Genomic DNA, 21,444 nt, shown 5'->3' on the forward strand with positions numbered 1-21,444 from the left:
CTACAGTTAAATAAAAGTTGCAGAAGCCATAGAAGCCAATTAAACAGGATAAAAATTAATAGAATTATTATTCAAATGCAATTTAATAATTAAACTCTGATATTCATCTTATCCTAATAATGACTATTTTCTATTTTGAACTTTTAACATGTATCAGGGACTTTTAAAAGGATTTCTACCTGTGCATTTCCTGTTCACCCTATTTATTAAAAAATATTAAATGATGCAATTGAATCTCAAAAGTTGAGTAACTTACCAGCTCACACAGGTAGGAAAGGAAAAGTCTGTATCCCACCAAATATTTATTTTTGAGAAATGTTTACCCAGATTATTTAAGACAATATCATGGCCTTTGTTGTCAATAAGCAGATGAGGACACATCCAGAAAATTTAAGAAGACTTCTAGCAAGATGACCAAAGCAGATACACGACTCAGATTTGTCCAGTAAAATATCTTATTTGATTTATTAAATCTGCTTCCATGATCATTCATGGTGGGTTTAAACAGGAGAAAATCCTTGATAATTTGAAATTGTCTCTATTCATCGTGATCAATTGGTTATGTTGTAATGATTTTGGTTTTATTTACAGTGGATTGTGATTCATATGGAAGGGTGCAATCTTTATCAGCAAGTATTCAAAGTCCTGCTCACTTTTAGCCAGCAAGGTTGTTCTACCTGCATATTGCAGGTTGTTCTTAAGCCTTCCTCCAATTCTAACTCTGTATTCTCCTTCTTTATAGTCCAGTTCATAAGATTATTTTCTCAGCATATAGATTTAATTAAATTTTACTCACTGATTAGGTTAAGTATGCATGCACTAGCATTCCAGGATGCACACCTTCCCTACACGATTGCTGAAGAAAAATGTGTGCATAAGCAAATGTGGTGAAGAAATCTAATGGTGCCTGGCTATCAAAAGATATAGCATCTGGGGTCTTAAAGGCTTGAAGATAAACAAGTGGCCATCTAGCTCAGAAGCAACAAAGCCCACATGGAAGTAACACACCAGCCTGTGTAACCATGAGCTGTCAAAGGGATCAGGTATCAAGCATCAAGGAACAAAACATATCATTGAAAATGTGGATGAGTGCAGAGTGGAGACTCAAAGCCCATTGGTAGCCAACCAGACACCCCTTACTGAAGGGTTGTGGGGAGGAAATGAACCATTCAGGGTGCAGGGTAGCAATGATGAAACATATAACTTTCCTCTAGTTCTTAAATGTTCCACCCCCACCCTCCCACTATCATGATCCCAACTCTACCTTACAAATCTGGCTAGAAGAGAGGATGTACACAAGTACAGAGAACAACTGGAAAAACACAGGGAATCCAGGACAGATGACTCCTTCAGGACTAGTGGTGAGAGGGGCGATGCCTGGAGGGTGGAGAGAATGTGGAATAGAAAGGGGGAACTGATTACAAGAATCTACGTATAGCCTCCTCCCTGGGGGAGGGACAGCAGAGAAGAAGGCGGGGGGAGACATCAGATAGTGTAATATATGACAAAATAATAATAATTTATGAATGATTAAGGGTTCATGAGGTAGGGGGAGTGGGGAGAGTGGGGGGAAATGAGCAGCAGATATTAAGGGCTCAAGTAGAAGGCAAATGTTTTGAGAATGATGATGGCAACAAATGTACATTCTTGACACAATGGATGTATGTATGGATTGTGATAAGAATTGCATGAGCCCCCAATAAAATGATAAAAAAAATTTGCAAAGGAAAAATATATGAAAAAGTAAGTCAGAATAAATAAGGGATGTTCCATTTCTAGAAAGAAAAAAAATTAAAATACTTGGAAGAAAAATGTAGACATTTTAAAGTTATTAAAATTGTATTTCATTTGAAAAGCATGTTTAAAAAGAATAACCTTATTAAAATTCCAATACTTTTACTCCAGAAAATATAGACCAACACTGTTTTGTAGAATAAAACTGTTTCTTTAGTGACAAAATATTGTCAGACTTCTTAGTTATAAATATATTTACATACTCCCTACCCTCACATGTTTTCATCTTGCATTTTAATTGTTTTTGCATTGTTTATCTACTACATGGTTCCTTATTTAGCACTGTTGTAATGAAATAACTAATGATATACTAAAATTTGAAAGATAGACATAGGAGTTCTGTGTACATTTATCTAATTTACCCCAATGGAGACATCTTACAAAATGTAGCACAATATTAAAATCAGGACTTTAAAATGATGCATTTACAATTCTCTATTATTTTATGGTGCATTTAAATCGATGTGTTTATCAACTAGACTTCAGATACAGAATTATTACATCCATATCAAAATGTAATAGTTATATTACTGGTGATATTATATTGTAGATATACCTAATCACTCCAGCCACAATCAAACTTTAGCAATCACTTATCTATATCCATATATATAAAATTTTGAAAATTTGAAAGTATTTGACATTATTATGTGTATTTTTTAATTTAGCATAATGCATTTATAGGGAAGAGTGATGGAAATAATTGACACTCAGCTGCTAACCAAACGATTGGAGATTCAAAGGTAGCTCAGAGAAAGGCCCAGAGTACTGCTTCCAAAAGAGCTAATATTGAACATACTAGTGCTGTAGTGGGTACACGTTGGGCTGCTAACTGAACGTCCAGGAATTCTAATCAATAGCTAATCCAAGGGAGAAATATGAGATTTCCTATTCCTGTAAAGAGTTACTGTTTCAGAAATCCACAGGGGGTAATTCTCCCCTGTCCTACAGGTCACTGAGTCTCCATTGCTGTTGATACTGAATAGAAGGGATTGGTGAGCCTTGTCACTGCTCCCATGGGGCCATTGCTGAGATGATGGTGGTGACAGGATATTCTTGTAACAGCACAGCAGTGCTTTAAGTCCTCCTCCAATAGACCCACTCCAACCACTTATGAAAAGAGAGAACTGTGTCTTCTCTTAGCAGGTCACTACTACTTGTCTTTCAGTTGGTCTTACTCTGGTAAATTGTGTGTTGCCATGATGCTGGAAGCTATGTCCCTGGTATTTCCAATAGCAGCAAGGTCACATCCAGAGTGAACACGTTTAAGCAGAGCTTCTGCATTATGAATATACTATGCAGGAATAGGCTGTCCACTACAGAGAAATTAACCACTGAAAACACTATGGTAGCACTGAAACATTATCAGTTACTGAAAACCTCACGAAGCAGAACATTGTCAGAGATAGTGACAGAATATGTGCCCTTTAGATCAGAAGGCACCCAAAATATGACTGAGGAAGAGCTGCCTTCTCAAAGTAGAGTCTACCATAACTGCATGAATGGTGTAAAGCCTGCAGAAGTAAAGCCGCAGGACCGTCATTTGCTAATGGGACATGCTTTAAAATGACAAGAAGCAGCTTAACACATCTATTAATGGGGAATATATGAAATGTGAATCTAAGAAAATTGGATGCTGTCAAAAATAAAAGGAATGCTCAAAGACTGATATTGTAGGTGTTAGTGAACATACATGGACTGGTATTGGCATTTTGAAACCGAAGGTTTCGAAAGAGGGAATTATGGCTTTCAATAACCAGGTGTCAACCACTTGTCTGTCAGTTTGTCTTACAATGGTGCCTTGTGTGTTGCTGTGATGCTATGATATGATTTACTCTGCTGTGTATATTGGGCTATGCTACATAGAGAAACAAACCAGTGAAACCCATCTATGTACAAGAAAAACCTTATATCAAGAAATAACTTTATACCAAGAAAGTGCCCAGTCAAGTCCAACTCAAAACCATAGGTCCAATGCTAGCTAGGGCCCTGGGGCCCTCTTCAGATTCAGAGCTGCAGGTTGATGATGCTGAAAGGCAAGCAGGAAGCAGGAAGCACAGTATAGAGTCACATACACCCAAGGTCAGTGAAAGGATGGCAGGGCACCAAAGGGGGTGGATGGAGCACAGGACTGGCCCGGGAGCAGAAATAGATTCCCAGTGAAATCACAGTGAAGAAGCGGCAGAGAAAAATCCTCTTTGATCTTGCTCTTATACAAATGGCCACACCCCCAACGAGGTGTTGTCAAACTCCGTCTTGATCCGCAGGTTGAAGTCTGATCCTTGCCAGGAGTGTCTATCTGACAGAATATCCTACTATCACCCCTCAAATGAAATTAATGGATTACCTCTACAGCTAGATCTGAACGACTGAGAGATTTCACAGGAAGATATATTGAAATGCAAGATGGGAGAAAACAATCAATCAAAAGATTAATCCTGGCTCAAAAATTTAGAAACATCTAAGTCATATTCATTAAGTTGTCCATTCAGTAAACCTCAGAGACTTAATATACTAAGCACTTGACATAAACTTTTTAAGAGCATTCCAGAAGCAGAAGAATATAATGGTCTTGCACAAAGTCTGACTTGGTTTCAAAATCCTGATCCATAATACATTTCTGAGTTATCTTGACTAAGTAAGTGAATTTCCCTAAGCTTTAAGTTCCATACCTGCAAGAAGAGAAGCTTATGTCTATTGCAAAGGGACGAAGTGAAAGTTAAAGTGTTAGTGCTTAGCAAGTACAGATCATAAGAGACAATGCCCAAATAGATGCAAAACAATAACGCATGTGAGTACACTTAGAATATTTCTGTTAGGTGTGATTGAGTCAGTTCCAGCCCACTGTGATTCACTTTTCCAGAACTTCAAATCACTCTGGAGGCTCTCAGCTTTGTTGCATATCATTGTCTTGGATATGCTATCGCTATACATTTGTTCGGATATATCCAAATAAACAAATTTTCAATCTCTTCAAAGGCCTGAGTTGTGTGTTTCATGGTTAAAGTGTTCATAACTTTCTCTACATTAACCGATTTAATCATATTTTTTAATGTTGATGTCAACTTAGTTGCATTCACCCACCAAATCAGACAAATGATGGCCTGATTCAAATTTTGCAATGATTTCTTTCTTTAATTCTCTTGTAGTTTCCAGAGTTTTCCTCATAACTTCACTGCTGGTATCAGTAAGTTTCTTTGAAGCAATGACTACAATGTTTTATATAAATAAAGTGCAAAACCCCCATAAAAACACATCAAATGTTTAACACATTAATACAAGCACCCCATGATGTCTGCGCAAGATTAGCACTTAGACTGAAGCATCACACCACCTTTACGTCCAAGTCAAGGTGTGACGAGTGATTCACGCTTGTCCCAAACAGGTTTTTTCAAGTCGTTTATGGAGAAAAGTTATCCACAGCAAGCAGATTGTTTCCAATCTTTGTGTAGGTGAAAGTTCAAGCTTGGAGTCTTTGAATGACTGAGGTTTTACTGCACTTTCAATATTCTTCACCCGCATCACATTCCAACACAATTTTCTTTCATCTTCCTTATCCAATGTCTAAAATTTTCATGCATATGAGACAATTGAAAATGTTTTCTGTCAAAATAACATCCTTGCTTTTCAGCATTTTAAAGAGGTCTTGTACAGCAGATTTACTTAACGCCTGTTAGATTTTTGCTGCATCAATGAACATTGATTGTGGATTCAAGCAAGAGAGAATCTTTGACAATTTTAAACTTTTCTCTCTTTATAATAATGTTAAATGTGTTGAGAGGCTTTGGGTCTTCATTCCATTGGGTTTTAATCCGTAGTAAACAAGCTGCGATAATGATCTTCATCAGCAAGTGGTTCGCTTCTTCCTCACTTTCAGCAAGCAATGTTACATCATCTGCCGATTGGTAGTAAGCTTTCTTCCACTCCAGATACCAAGTTCTTCTTTATATAAGTCAGGTTCTCTCATTATTTGCTCAGCACGCAGGTTGAAAAAGTATGTTGAGAGGATTCAGCTCTGAAGCGTGCCTGTCTGCACTTTAAACCATTAGTATGGTTTATAAGTATCTGATGGCAGCTTCTGCAGATGAGGACAGACACCAACACTAATCTGAATGCTGTCTGCCTGCAACTATAAACACTGTAAACAGTCCCTATGAAACGTATGACAGCGACTCCTGATGATAAGGTCAGAATTCAATCGCCTACTTCTCGCAGCTCTTCCTACTGAGCAGTTCCCATACATTGGTTTCCCCCTCCACCCCCAAGCCACGCCCAGCCCCACAGCCCTCCTGTGGGTCCTAACTAGATCCACAGCTCCTTGACAAGACTTCTCTGCAATGAGGCTTAGATCCTGTGGCTCCCCAAAGGGTCCATCCAGTCCCCATGGCTCTCCTGCCAGGCCGTCCCCAGACACACGTTTCCCACAAAGGTCAGCAGACACCAGGAAGAAAATGAGACAGTGGAGTGCTATATTCTAAAAGTTGAAAGAAAATAATGTAAACCCAAGAATACTCTATCCAGCATAATTGATTAAGATAGATGGAGAAATAAGAGCCTTCCCAGATAAGGAAAACTCAAAAATATGTTAAAAGAAATCTGTCTCTACAAAATATTCTTACTGACCTAGTATGGGTAGAAGAACAACACTTATTGAGCACAAATAAGAGATCACCACATATAGCACCCTCACCCAGATATCAACACATTGAAAATGATTCATGAGATAGCATTGGCTCAACATTGAAAAGAAGGCAAGAATGAACACACACACATACACACACACACACCATATACACACGCACAACACTCTGATGAGAAAGAAGATAGGAAAACACCCAAGACAAAATGTATGAGATGACATCACAGAGTTCACAGATGAACATAATAACTGAAAATCAATGCATTGAACTTGCCCATTGAAAAAGAGTAGTGGTCTGTCTTAGAAAACACAAACCATTGATCCACTGCCTACAACAGACACATCTCAAGCTTGCAGACAAAAATTGTTTGGCAATCAAATGCTGCAGAAAAATGTACCAAGAAAATATCAATTTTTAAGAAAAGCAAGGGTTGAAATACTAATCTCTGACAAAACTGATCTCAAGGTGCAAACCGTAACATGACATAAGGAACAGCACTATAAAATGCTCAAGGGAACAGTAGACCAAGGACCAGTGAGCATAATAAATATATAAGACCCCAACAAAAGGTATGCAAAATTAATCAATTAAATGCTTCGAGATGAATAAAGAAATCATATCCTCAGAAATCATAGTAAGTGACTTTAATATAGTGCTCTCCAAGAAAGATAGATCACAGGGAAAGAAGCTTAACAAGGAAACTGCAGAACTGAACTATCAGTAATGACTTGACCTTATAGACCTTTTTAGAGCTCTCTATCCAAAATGCAAAATATATACATTCTTCTCAAGCCCACATGAGCCTGAGTAAATTCAATCACAGAGAGGTCACTCAAACTTCCTTCTCAGATCACTGTGCTATAAGGCCAGAAATTAAAAAAAAAAAAGATGATTAAGAAGACAAGGGCAAACAATTGGAACAACCTGGAAAACGTACTTAAGAAGGGCAAATAATCAGCGCAAACTGGAAAATGCACTTCAGAATTGGAGGGCACGTCTTGTCACTTCATCAGACTGAATGGGAAAACATACATAAGGGCCAGCAGACAGACCAGGAACTATTTATAGCCCCCCCCCCTTTGTTGTTGTTCTTTTTCTTTTTTACATGTCTATCTATATAAGATAGGCAAGACAGAAGCCAACAGGATCATTGGTTCCGGGGGACAGAGGAGAGGGAAAGGTTGGGGACAGGAATGGGGAGCCAACAAACCCAGAGACAAGGGAACAAAAAGAGACTTAAAAATGAAGGGTGTAAAACACCTGTTGGGGTTTGATCAAGTGCAATGTAGCCAATAGGAATGACTGAGGACATGAAGGTCAAACATGATAGTGTGACAGGAGGGACATAAAAGGAAATAGAAGGAAGAACTAGGAGGCATAAGCCATTTATAGAGTTACAAATATAGCAAAATGATATTAATATAGGTCTGTGCATATATATTTATGTGAAGTATCAAGGTAGCAGGGAGACATTGGACCTCTACTCAAGTGGTCCCTCAATGCAAGAACATTTTGTTCAAATAATCAGGCATTCTGTGATACCCACCTTACTGACATGATTGCTAAAGTCAAAATGGGTGCATAAGCAATTATGGTAAAGAAAGCTGATGGTGCCTGCCTATTAAAAGATATAGCTTGAAGTAAAACAAGTGGCCCTCTAGCAGGAAATTAACAAAGTCCAAATAGAATAAGCATACCAGCCTGTGTGGTCACAAGATGTTGATGGGATCAGGAATTAGGCATCAGAAGAACCAAAACAATCATACTGATGCAAACAAAGAGGGTCAGAGTGAAGACCCAAAACCTATCTGTAGACAATTGGATATTCCCTCACAGAAGGGTCACAAGGAAGGGGCGAGTCAGTCAGAGTATATTATAGCACCAAAGAGGCACACATATCTCTAGTTCTGTAATGCTTCCTCTTCCCCACTATCATTATCCCAGTTCTACCTTACAAATCCAACTAAAGCAGAGCTTATAGACTGTACAAATAAGACCTCTCAACACACAGAATCCAGAACAGATAAAACCCTCAGGAACAATAATGGGTATAGCAATACTATGAGGGTAAGGGGAAGGGGGAAGGGTGAGGAATGGGGAACCAATAGCATTGATCAGTGAATCCCCCAGGCCCTGCCCCCTGAGGAGGATGAAGAAAAGAAATTTGGAAGAAGGAAGACAGAGGTTTCATATTATATTAAAATAATAATAATTTATAATTATCAAGTGATCATGAGAGTGGGAGGGTAGGGAAGGAAGGAAAAAAAGAGAAGCTGATACTAAGGGCTGAAGTAGAAAGAAAATGTTTTTAAAATGATAATGGCAACATATGTACAGGTGTGCTTGATACAATTAATGCATGGTTTGTTATAAGAGCTTTAAGAGTCCGCAACAAAATGATTTATTAAAAGAAGAAGAATTTTGAAAGACCAATGACTTCTTTGCAAAAATTCCTTCCTTCCTCTAAAAGTGTAAAAAGTGGCTGTACACATGGATCTCACAAGATGGAATACATAGGAATCAATTTGACTGTATCTTTAGGAAGATACCATGGAGAAGCTTGCAGCCAAAATGTTTCACAGTCAAAAATGAGACGAATTCCTGCTGTAGCACAGACCATCACTAGCTCATTTGTAAGTTCAGGTTGAGTTGAAGAACAAGTCCAGTATGACATGTAGGTTTATTATGCTAACCAGGCCAATAGAAATATGAGGGTTAATCAGGTCCCAGTTTGATTGGAGGACAGAGAAATAAATGGCTCGGCAACACCTGCCCCTCTCTCTCTTGCTCTCTGGTAATTGGGCCAGCCTGTAGTTGTTTTAGCTAGTTCTCTCCCTCAACTTGTAAGCTACACTACCTGTGGGACAAGCCAACCTGTGGATCCTGTCACTAGAGCTTGAGGTTCCTTAGAGACCTGCTTTTCCACACTGCTTGTGTCTACATCATATAAGCTTGAGATTAGTGGATCCTGTTTTCTTGCATTGCTTGAGTTCGATATCCCATCCTGGCCTGCTTTGATAAGCTCATAAGCTGCTGACTGTTGGTGACTTGCCCTCCTCTTTGCTGCCTGTGGGTGAACTCTGCCTGAATTACCTGAGGGAAGATTCAGCTATCTGTTTCATTGACCTTGGACCCAACATCCCTCCTGAGTTGTTGAGTTGAAGGATTTCCAGTACATTAACTGTTCCTCAGAAGTGAATTGAATTAAGCCCCTGGTACCACTGTGTGGACTAATCAGCTTTTATATTCCTTCTTGCTGTATAAACCTATCTATCTATCTATAACAAGGGTCCTGATTTTGTTTCTCTAAAGAACCCTGCCTAACATATCCACGAGAGCCAAACTATGGCCTTGAGTACATCCCATGTGAATTTTGAGAACATCTCAAGAACAGATTTATCACATTGAATATAAATATCAAAAGACCGGGTGATTTGTTAGATGGCATCAAGAATACCATACACAAAAAACAAAGCATCTCTAAAAAGATAAGCAAAAAAGAAAAGATCAAAGTGGATATAAGAAGAGGCTCTGAAACTTGCTCTTGTCGCCAGAAATATATTATATCTTGATCTTTTTGGTGGTGATTACATAAGAATAAGCATTTATTAAAACTCTTCAAACCATATGTCTAAAGTTAAGTGTGAAAAATATACATCAATAAACATGAAAAATAAAAATCAACATTGTGGAAAAATTATTTGAAATATTTCTGCTTGCAAGTTTAGTTCATAATGATATATATATATATATATATATATATATATATATAATATTTTATATTTTTTATAATGTGCCTATATTAAGCTGGGTTTTCTAGTGAAACAAATCCAGTGGCACTCATATACATGAGAAATTACTTTATATGAAGAAAGAATTATAGATCAAAATCATCTTAATACAACTCATATCCATACATAGCTACAGGTCTATGAAACAGGGAGGTGAAGTAGAAAGCTGAGAGGTCACAGGTGGGTGGGTACTGATCCAAAGTCCACAAGATCCAAAGTGAGCAAGAACATGGCAGTGTGCCACAGTTACCAGGCTTGGCAAGCTGCAGAGACTGTCAATTCCAGAGCCAGATGTGCAACCCAGGCTAACATTTGACCCAAAAGATAAAAGCAAAAGAGAGTGAGAGAGAGGTTCCCATGCTCTCTTATAAAAAGGCCCAAGAAGCATTATCACTCTGTGACCTGATAAATAGTTCAAACTCTACTCCTACATCTTCCTGCAAGTATATGTTGACCTAAAATCTAAATCCATAGTGACAAACTCCTGAAAGAGGGAAGTAGTCATTTACCACATACCACTGCCTGGTCTCCTCCAACTCTCCTTTCCTATATCTCTAACTCAGGAAGATCATGTCCACTGCATGCTCTTCAATTTGCTGTCCCTTGGATCATTGTATTGTTTACTCCTCTTCATTCCTGACTTCGCTACAAAATTATCTCTGGAAAAAATCATATGGGAGTTCCTGAAAAAAGAATTCCCCTACTAAGTGAATGAGAATCAGACAACCATTCAGGAAGCCAAGGACACACCAACTAGAACCCCAGGAAGAATTCATCAAGGCATTTAATAGTTAATTTGTTCAACTTTGTGGAAAAGGAAAAAATCATAAGAGGAGCTAGAAAAATAAGGAAGTCACCAATGAAGACACTCAGATAAACATGCTCAGATCAATCAGCAGATACCATGATGAAGAGTAGAGAGTGGAGTAACATTTTCAAAAAGTTACAAGAAAACATAACCAACTCCAGAATCCTTTATCCCACCAAATTATCCATCAAGATAGACAGTAAATTAAGTCATCCAGGGCCAGAAAAACCTCAAAGAATGCATTAAAAGAAACCTGGCTCTACAAAAAAATTCTTGCTGACTCACTGTGGTCAGAAGACCAACATTCAGTGAGCACAAATTGGAGACCACCACAAAGTGCATCTCCCCCCACCCCGCCAGAAGTCAACACACTGAATACAACCCCCAAGATAATATCACCTCAGCTGTGAAATAAGGCAAGAATTAAGTCCCCCCCCCACACACACATAAACAGCAAACTGATAAGGAGGAGGTAGGAAACGCCCACCACAAAAGGAATGAGATGACACCAATGAATCCACAGTTGGATGTAATAACTCTGAATGTCAATGGTCTGAATTTACCCATTAAAATACAATGACTAGCAGACTGGCTTAGAAAACAATCCATCAATCTGTTGTCTGCAGGAGACACATCTCAAGCTCACAGAGAAAAATAGACAGAATTAAAAGCTAACAAAAAATATACCAAGCAAGCGGCAATTTTTTTTAAAAAAGCAGGATTGCAATCCTAATCTCTGACAATATTGATCTCAAGATGCAAACTATAACAAGAGATAAGGATGGGCACTAAATAATGCTCATAAGATCAGTAGACCAAGAGCCAGTGAGCATAATAAATATATATGCACCCAATTATAAATCCACAAAACGAATCAATCAAATTCTTCAAAAGATGGAAAAGAAATCATAGGCTCAACAATCACAGTAAGTGACTTTACTACAGTGCTCTCTGCGAAAGAGCACCGGGAAAGAAACTCAACAAGGAGGTACCGAACTAAACTCTACATGTAGGTGACTATACCTGATAGACATTTTTAGAGTTCCCACTCAAATGCAAAAATAGTCCACATTCTTTTTAAGTGCACACTGTTATTTAAAAAAATAGACCATATGCTGGGACACAAATTGGGCCTGAGTAAATTCAGATTCATAGATGTCACTCAGACTTCCCTCTTATACCACTATACCACGAAATTAGAAATCAACCAAAGGAAGATCAAATAATCAAAGGCAAACATTTGGAGGATGAATAACTCTGTCTGGAAAATTACTGGATATTAGCCCAGATTAAAGAAAATTTAAGAAGTTTTTTAGAAACCAATGAGATTAATGAGACTGCAATGTACCAAAACCTTTGGGATACAGCAAAAGCAGTCATTAGAGGAAGTTTGATAATGATAAATACACACATGAAAAGGGAAGAGAGATTCATGATTGATTGAAACAATGTCACAAAACTTCCAACAATTAGAACATTGCCAACAGAATAAACCCACTAAGAGCAAAAGAAAAGAAATAATAAAACTCACAACATAGATAAATGAGTGGGAAAATTAGAAAACAATACAAAAAAATCAACACTTTAAAAATCTGGTTCTTTTAAAATCGGATGATTTTTGGCAAACCTAACCAAAGACAGGAAGGAGCAAACATCTATAGCAGGATGAGGGATGAAACAGGAGAAATTACAAAGGACTCTAATGAAATCAAAGATTAATTACACTGTACTATGAAGGTCAGCACTCCAGTGAATTCAACCTCTTGGAAGACATGGATAAATACTTGGAAAAACAAACCTTTCCTAGATTACCCAAGATAAATGTCAAGAACCTTAACAGACCCATAGCAATAAAGGAAACAGATTTTGTTACCAAGGGACTACCAACTGAAAAAAAAAAACAACCCAGACCAGATAGCTACACAGTAGCTACCATTTATTAGGTAAGAGCTGACACCAATCCTATACAAACTCTTCCAGATCATTGAAAAGGAGAGCAAACTCCCAACTCATTCTATGAAGCTAGTATTACACTGATACCTAAAGTGGGCAAATATCCCACAAGAATAGAGAAATACAGACTAATATCTCTAATTAACACCTATGCAAATATCCTTAACAAAATATTGGCCAATAGAATACAAAAATATATAAAACAAATTATTCATCATGACCCAGTGGAATTCATTCCATGGATGTAAGGATGGTTCAGTATCTGTAGGTCCATCAACATTATCCATCTTCTTGACAAGAAAAAGGACAAGAAACACACAATAATATCAGTATATGCAGAATAAGGATTTGGAAATGTCTAACACTCATCCCTAATTAAAACACTCAAGAAGATAGGAATAGAAGGAAAATTCCTCAATATAATAAAAGCTATATATGAAAAACCAGCAGCCAGCATTATAGTCAATGGAGAAAAGACAAAATAATTCCTAGAAAAAGAGGACCAAACAAGAATTCCCCTTGTCCCCACTTTTATTCAACATCTTACTAGAGGTTCTAGCTAACAGCATAAGGCAATGGAAAGTCATTAAAAGTATTAATCCGGGGAGAGAAGAGGAGGAACTATTGTTATTTGCAGATGGCATGATTCTATACATTGAAAACCCTAAAAGCTCCACAATAGGAGTGCTGGAATTGATAGAGGAATATGACAGAGTGGCAGTTTCCAAGATCAGCAAATGAAAGTTTATTGGTTGCTATATACATCAGATAAGATCATGGAAGAGCTCAAGAAGGTAGTACCCTTCCCAATAGCCAAGCACAAACTGAGCTATTTAGGGATAAACCTAATCAAAAGAACAAAATTTTTGTAGGATGAAAACTACCAAACTCTACTACAAGAAACCAGAAGTAACCTTCACAAATTGAAGAATGTCCTATGCTCGTTGATCAGAAAACTCAATAAGTAAAGATGTCAATACTACCCAAGGCATTATATGAGTGCTATGCTTCTTGATACAAATACCAGCATCCTTTTTTCAAATAATTGAAAACCCTGACTACCAACTTCATATGAAAAGGGAAAAAGCCCAGAATTAGCAGAACACTCCTCAGAGGACTTGCTTTACCTGACTTTAACACCTATTATACAGCCACAGTGGTTAAAACCCCATGGTGTTTGGTATAATGACAGATACTCTTGAGCTGGTGACTGTCAGAACCTGTCATCTGACTGACTGTTGGTGACCTGTCTTGCTGTTTGCTGCCTGTGGCCGGATAGCCAGAATTGCTCTACAGAGGACTACTTGGCAGCCCTCAACACTTGAAAACCTGACAGTGTATTCACTGTCTCACCAAAATGAGTTGCACTGAGCCATTTGTTCTGCTCTATAGATTAATTAACTATTTCTTGATTATATATATATATATAACCATTAGTGTCTTGGTTTTGTTTCTGTAGTGTCTTGGTTTTGTTTCTGCCTGACATACTGGGTAAGGATTTTTTTATACATCAGTCACAGGGCTTATTACTAAGATCTACAACACTCTTCTAGCCTACAATAAAAAATTAAAAAAACTCACTGAGTTGGTGGGCAAAAGACCTGAATAGAAGTTTTACAAAAGTGGAAACCCAAATGGCCAATAAGCATATGAGAGAATAATTCAGATGTTTAGTCATTAGGGTAATGCATATTTTAAAAATACCTAGCATCCTTAAAGTTACTCCAATTCAACAAATCAGAAAACAAGAAATTTTGGAGGTTGTGTGGGGAGATAGGAACTCTCATCCACTGCTGGTAGTCCCATACAGCCACTATGGAAAGCGATTTGGAAATACCTAAAAGAAATGGAAATAGAGTTACCATATGACCCCCTACTGGGCATTTGCCCAGAAGAAGTAAGAAACAGACTATGACCTGGTATCTGTACTCTAATATTCATCCTGGCGCAATTCACAATCACAAAGAATTGGAAACAACCTAAATTTCCATCAATAAATAGATGAATTAAAAAGAAACCTGGTTGGAATTGAGATAGATAATGTTTATTATGCCAACCTGGCCATTAAACACATGTGGGGTTAATTGAAAGGTGGAGGGATAAATGGTTTGGTAAGCCTCACCTTTCTAGTTCTCGAATCTCTTGATTTCTGATGGTCGAACCAGGGTACAACTGCCTTAGCCAGTTCCCTGCTTCAGCTTGCAAGGCTCACTTCCTGCAAAATGTCCATTAGGAGAAACCACATGGACCTACCTATGGGTGATGGAGCAGCTGTGTGGAGACCCCTGCCAGCAATGAGATGCTTACACATTCACTGATTCAGCTTTCCTCCTGCAGTTGGCTTCATTGCATTTGTTTTATGAGATGGAGGAGGACTTTGAAGATTGGTGTCAGACATATGGATCAATGTTGGACTTGTGGGCTTGGGCAGCACTGGGTTGGGATGTTTTCTTGATGTGCACTTACCCTTTATATAAAACACTGCCTTATACATATGAGTTTCTGTGGATTTGTTTCTCTAAAGTCCCCAGACTAACACATGAATTGTATTTATCCCTAAAAAGCAGTGATAAACGCATGAAGCATATTGTGTTAGTCTGGGTTGGCTAGAGAAAAAAATTCATGGACACTTATATGTGTATAAGAAAAAGCTTTATTTCTAAGAGAAGTTGAATATTGAGAAAACATCCCAGCCCAGTCCAGATCAAGTTCATAAGTCTGATATTAGCCCATATATCTGATACTAATATATAAAGTCCTCTTCAGACTCATGAAATACATGAAATGACACTGAATGCAGGACGATCACAAGCCACTGGGTGGAAGATCTTGTGGATCCAGTGGCGATGTAAGCATCTCAGCACTGATAGGGATTTCCACGAGGCTCCTCTGGCTCCACAGTTTTAGAGTAGCTCCATGTGTCTTGTCAACAGAACTGTCTTACAGGGAGTGATCATGTGTCTCACCTCTAGAGAGCTATTTATCTCTTTAGCCCCTCCAAATGAGGTCATAAAGCTGTGACCTGATTGACCGGCTAAACTCCATCCCTTCACTCTTGAGTCTCAAAATGACAACAGATTATGTTAACTACCATACATATCATCTTATGGGAAGAGTTGGAGGAAGTTATGTTAAGAGAAGTTAACCAAGCACAAAAGGAGTCCACTGAGTCCACTGAGGCAAGTTTAAACAGCACAATGGGCATAGAAGAAAAGTAACTTAATTCATAATTTCCGGGTTAAGATCTAGGCACTCTGGAAGGGGACAGACCCAACCCAGGGATGCATATGCCATCCAACTAAAAAGAAGAAAGAAAAAATAGTAATAAAAATAACACATAAGTAAGCAGATACAGGTAGCATCAGGACTTAAAGGTGTATTTCCCACCTCTCCCACACCTTGAAGGACCACAGAGGGTGGAAGGAAGGAAAAAATGCAGGGGCAGGGGGAAGACGATGGCACTGGAGAATCAGGGCACTAATCCACCCATGGGGAGGGTATTGCCTATGTCTCCATAGGAAAGGGAAATGGATAAGACTTCATTCCAGTGTACCGAGCCTTATGGGAAACATACCTGCATGAAGTAGTCCATTAACAGAGAGGACTACAAGGTCAGCCCCAATTCGACTTATGTTGACTGCCTCACTAGAAGAAAGTGCTACAGAGGATAGCACTGAAGATACAGGCTTGGGAGAGTGATCAGTCTGGCCTGTTCACACGGGAGCAATCTAAGAGGGAAAGAGAGAGAAAGAGAAAGTGGACCTCATCCTGACACACCAAGCCTTGAGAATGACATTCCTGCTCAGAGAAGCTAAAGTACAGAGAGGTCTGTAGGGTCATTCCCAGCTCGAGAGGCGACATCCACTCATTGGAACACTGCACTAGAGAAGACAACACAGGAGGCAGAGCAGGAAGTGTGTCCAGCCTGATCCCCAACTCCCCAACCCATCCCACCCCCAAACAAAGTTTGGAGAATCACAAAGGGACAATAATAGATCAGCAATGGTAGCAACGTCACAAAGTCCCTGAGGAACCCTGAAAATAGACTGCTGATTCAGAGGGTAGTAGTTGGTACCTCATCTAACCTGATTGGAGGACATTCATAAAGGTCAGCAGATAAACCTGGAACTATTTCTAGATATTTTCTTCTTTTTTTAATGTGTGTGTATGTGTATATATATAAAATGGCAGGATTAAAAATCTTGAGGAGGAAGCAACTGGGCCAATGGTTCTGGGGGCCATGAAAGAGGATGAGACTGGAGGATGGTAGTGATGAGCCAACAATGTCAGGGTCAGGGGAACAACAAGGAATCTAAATTTGTCTGTGAGGAGGGTGTAGACTGACTGGGTTTTTTGATCAATTGTAATGTAGCCTGGAGGAATTGCTGAGAGTCAAATTAAGGGTTAACATGATAGTGAGGTGGGAGGAAATTAAAAGGAAATAGAGGAAAGAAACAACAATGAAGTAAAAACTATATATATGTATAAACATAGATAAGCATATATGTAAATAAATAAAGATAGGTATATTTATCTATGTATGTATATATATGCAAATACAATAAGAAAGCAGATGTACTTTTGGTCTCTAATTAATCCTACCTCAGTATAAGAATGATTTGTTCTATTGATGTGGCATTGTAAGATACCTTTCTGACATGATTGCTGAAGACAAAATTGGTGCATAAGCAAATGTGGTGAAGAAAGCTGATGGTACCCAGCTATTAAACAATAAAGCATATGGGGTCTTAAGTTAAACAAGTGGGCAGTTAGCAAGGAAGCAAGAAAGCCCACATGGAGGAAGCATACTAGCCTATGTGATCATGAGGTGTCAACAAGATCAGGTATCAGAATATCAATAACAAACAATAATATTGATGTTAAGGAGAGGCGTCACAGTAGAGACCCAAACCCATCTCTTGATAATTAGACATTCCCTCATAGAAGGGACATACAAAAGTGACGATATATCCTGGGTGAATTATAGCAGCGGTGAAACCCACAATATTTCTTAAGTTCCTAAATGCTTCCTTCCCCCATTATTATGGCCTAGTTCTACCTCACAAATCCTGCTGCTTCGGCATATGTACATTGATACAAATAAGAGCTTTTGATATACAGAATCCAGGATAGCTAAACCCCTCAGAAACAGTAATGGCAATAATGATTGCATGAGGGTACAGGAAAGGAGGTGGGAAAGGGATATCTTATAGCAATGATGGATGTATAACCCCCCTTGAGGGGAATGAATAACAGAATTGTAGGTGAAGTGATACATCTGATTGTGTAAGATCTGATATATATATATATATGCAACTTGAAATATATATGAGTATATATTGAGATGAAATATATTTTTTATAACTTTATATAATATATATAACTTATTAGGGGTTCATGAGGGTAGTAGAGTGGAGGAAGGAGGGAATAAAGGGGCGCTGATATCAAGGGGCTCAAGTAGAAACAAAATGACTTGAAAGTGATGATGGCAGCAGCTGTACAATTTCACTAGATATACTTGATTTGAGGATTTTTATAATATTGTCAAGAGCCCCAATAAAAAATAATTCAAATTTGCATGAAAATTTCTCAATAATTTAAAGCAGTAGCTTTTTAGCTAACAGTAATTTTATACATCGCAGATGTTAGTCTGTATTATATTAACATGGATATATAAACCAAAAAATTAAAAATGTGCTATCTGATGAAAAGAAAAGGATATGCTATAACCTTTCTTCCCTTTTCATTTTATAACTCTAGGTCTTTCTACGTTTCATTATAATATTTTACTTTTTGGTTTTGTGTTGTCCTTGGAAATTTCCTGTTCAACACTTTGTGTTCATAATTTCTTCCACTTGCCTTAGCTACTGTACAAATAAGAGAAAATTTCAGAGTCCTTTCTTACTTCACTTTGATCTTTCTGTCTTTTTTAATAACCTTTGTTTTCTTCATGTGGGCATTTTTTATATCATCCCATAGCCCAACAGGTTTTACATAATTAGTGTTCTAGGTACCAAATTTGTTTTTGAGGTGTTCTGGAAATGCAGGTGGGATAACCTCAATGCCATAGTTTGGTTCTCGTGGACTAGTTTTCATTTTCTTCAGTTTTAGCCTGAACTTACACAGTACAAACCCAGTACTTGACCGTATCACATAATCAGATTTTTATGGGAAACATCGAAAAAAATTTTTGCATCAGAGCGCGAACGAAACAGAGGTATCTGACCTGATGCATGTGATTTTTGTAAACATAAGCAGTTCGTGTTTCAGTCATTGGCGTTAGTTGGCATTGTTTAACCCTTTTGTGATTGTGTTCCAAATGTTTCGCTATAATTTTCTTAGGTTTTGTGGCTTTTTGTACTGTTTTTAGATAAAAACATGGGTCCCAAGAAAGCTTTTTTTTTTTTTTTAGAGGAATCATCATGATAAGCCACTGGTTAACAGTGTTATTGATATTGTTGATGATAATTTAGTAAACTCTTTTGGAAAACAGTTAAGAAAGTGCCAAGAGCAGATCACATTACACAGATTTTTTTAAAAAAAGAAAGTGAGCCAGGTCCTAGGAAAAAAGGCAAAAGGGGGGCGGGGGGAATTCCTGAAAAGCAGCTGCCAGTGGATGTTTTGGAAGGGGAATCCCCCTACAAACAATGGCTCTCCATAGATCCTCTCCACATCCATGTCTATGGATCCAGATCTTCCTCAATCTCGAGATATGGGTCATACTGTAGTTAAAAACTTTTAGTGTTGTCTTTCTTACTTAAATTAACTGTGAACTTATTTACGTTGAAATTTCTGTGTAATGTTTTGTATAAAAAGGCAAGGTTAGGGTAAAAACTTAGTGGCTGAGAATGGATTAATCTGTTTTCAGTTATTTTTATGGGGAAAATTGATTAATAATTTGACTGCATCCCTTCTGGACTCTCCTTTTAGAAGGGATTAGCATCAATGTACAGGGTTCTACACTACATGAGTAATTGATGCTCTTCCACTGTCAGTTCTGGGCTGGTTTTAGATAGATAACAGATAAGTCTTATGATAATCTAATAAAGACTTATCAGCATGTTGTATGAAATTTTTCCTAATCTGTATGCCACCTCATTTGTTTAAAAATAATTGTTTAGCTCACACAAAACCTTTTTTTATGTCAGCCTTGCATGACCTTCCATTTTGAGTAGCTCAGCATTGGCTGCAACATTACAATTTTAAAAATGTTTCCTTCATCCTCTAGACCTGATCATGTCACTTTCAAACCTGGGTTCCATAGAACAATTTACAGCTCACATAGTCCCTGTCCTACAGAGAGAACTGCCTGGGTACTCTGTGTCCACAACCACAAATCTTCACCTCCCCTTTCTCTACAGGAGGAGCTGGTGGTGTAGAAAGAACCTAGCTCATGATCCTGTATGCCGCCAGGGCTCCGAATCTTATTGCAGAGTCAATACATTTACAGCCGTTCTGTCCTGTTCTTCAAAAAAATGATCTCTGTTTAGTAATCATTCCACGCATCATTTTTAAGATTTATTATCCATCTTTCTTGTACTGTGTAAATAGGGCATAGAAAAGTGATGAATGTATTATAGGCATGCTCCATTCCTTTAATATAATCAAATGGAGATATATTAATATATAGGCATATAAATATGGCTACAAAAATCATCAAATTGTATGAAAAAGTATGAAACAAAAAGATAACTAAGAAACAATGTAATAAGTAGACTTATTATGTCAACCTGGTCAATAGGAATATGTGGGGCTAATCAAGGCCTGTCCCTTGGAGGCCTGCTTCTCCACACTGCTTGTATGTACATTCCTTGAGTTTGAGGCCGGTGGAGCTTGTCGTCTTGTTTTGGTTGACTTCAATATCCAGGCCTGCTTCACTAAGTTCCTAAACTGCTGACTGTTGGTGACCTGCCCTGCTGTTTGCTGCCTGTGGGCAGACTCTTCGTGCATTGCCTATGGGAAGACTCAGCTGTCTGCTTCCTTAACCTTGGACCTAGAAGCCCTCATGAGTTGAAGGACTTCCAGTATATTAGCTATTCCTTGGAAGTGAGTTCAACTATGTCCTCTGTACTGCTGTGTGGGCTAATTAATTGTTATATTCTTTTATGTTGTATATATTTATCATATATATATATATAAAATCATAAGTGTTCTGATTTTGTTTTTCTAGAGAACCCTATCTAACACAAAGCAAATATTCATTTCTGTCTTCTTTTATTAATCTAAGTTCTTTTTATTTTTTCCAAAGTATTTTATTATATCCTAATCCAGACATCATACCATTTCATAGTTCAATCATATCAAACAGAGTTGCACAATTGCTACCACAATCAGTTTCAAAACATTTTCTTCCTTCTTGTACTCTTTGATATCAGCCCCTCTCTATCTCCTCTGTCATAGCCCCTAGGAACCATTATTCTAGTTACTATCTCTACAGATTCAGAGATAAACCCAAACA

Source organism: Tenrec ecaudatus, chromosome 2 (assembly GCF_050624435.1).
Source record: "Tenrec ecaudatus isolate mTenEca1 chromosome 2, mTenEca1.hap1, whole genome shotgun sequence".
Lineage (NCBI taxonomy): Eukaryota > Metazoa > Chordata > Mammalia > Afrosoricida > Tenrecidae > Tenrec > Tenrec ecaudatus.